Raw genomic sequence first — 482 nt, 5'->3', positions numbered from 1 at the left:
ATACATGCATGCATACATACATACATACATACATACATACATACATACATACATACATACATACATACATACGTAAATAGCTTGCTTACTAACCATATGGTTCCAGATTCAGTCCCACTGCGTGGCATCTTGGGCAAATGTCTTCTACTATAGCCTCGAGTCGACCAAAGCCTTGTGAGCAGATTTGATAGAAGGAAACTGAAAGAAACCCGTCGTATATATATATGTATGAGCGTGTGTGTGTGTGTGTATGTTGCCCCACCACCACCATCGCTTGAGAACCGGTTCGGCAAAAGTATGATAGAATAAGTCCTGAGGTCGATTTGTTCGTCTAAAGGCGGAGCTCCAGCATGGCCGCAGTCAAATGACTGAAACGAATAGAAGAATAAAAGAATAAAAGAATATATACATACATATATATATATATATATATATATACACACCAAGCTTGCACATATTTACTTGTCTATTTTCAAGAGAAG

General features: G+C 38.0%; 1 protein-coding gene across 1 annotated transcript in view; it reads right to left on the bottom strand.

Moving 5' to 3' along the window:
• The window catches only part of LOC128248506 (uncharacterized), a 60421-nt gene extending 60174 nt beyond the window's left edge, over positions 1–247 (bottom strand). The window contains exon 1 of the mRNA XM_052969881.1: positions 94–247. The gene's annotated coding sequence lies outside the window, so the exon portion shown is untranslated. The remainder of the gene's footprint in view (positions 1–93) is intronic.
• Positions 248–482: the final 235 nt, after the last annotated feature.

The sequence above is a fragment of the Octopus bimaculoides genome, chromosome 8, assembly GCF_001194135.2.
Source record: "Octopus bimaculoides isolate UCB-OBI-ISO-001 chromosome 8, ASM119413v2, whole genome shotgun sequence".
Taxonomy (NCBI): Eukaryota; Metazoa; Mollusca; class Cephalopoda; order Octopoda; family Octopodidae; genus Octopus; species Octopus bimaculoides.
This window is presented reverse-complemented; position numbering and strand designations above follow the sequence as displayed.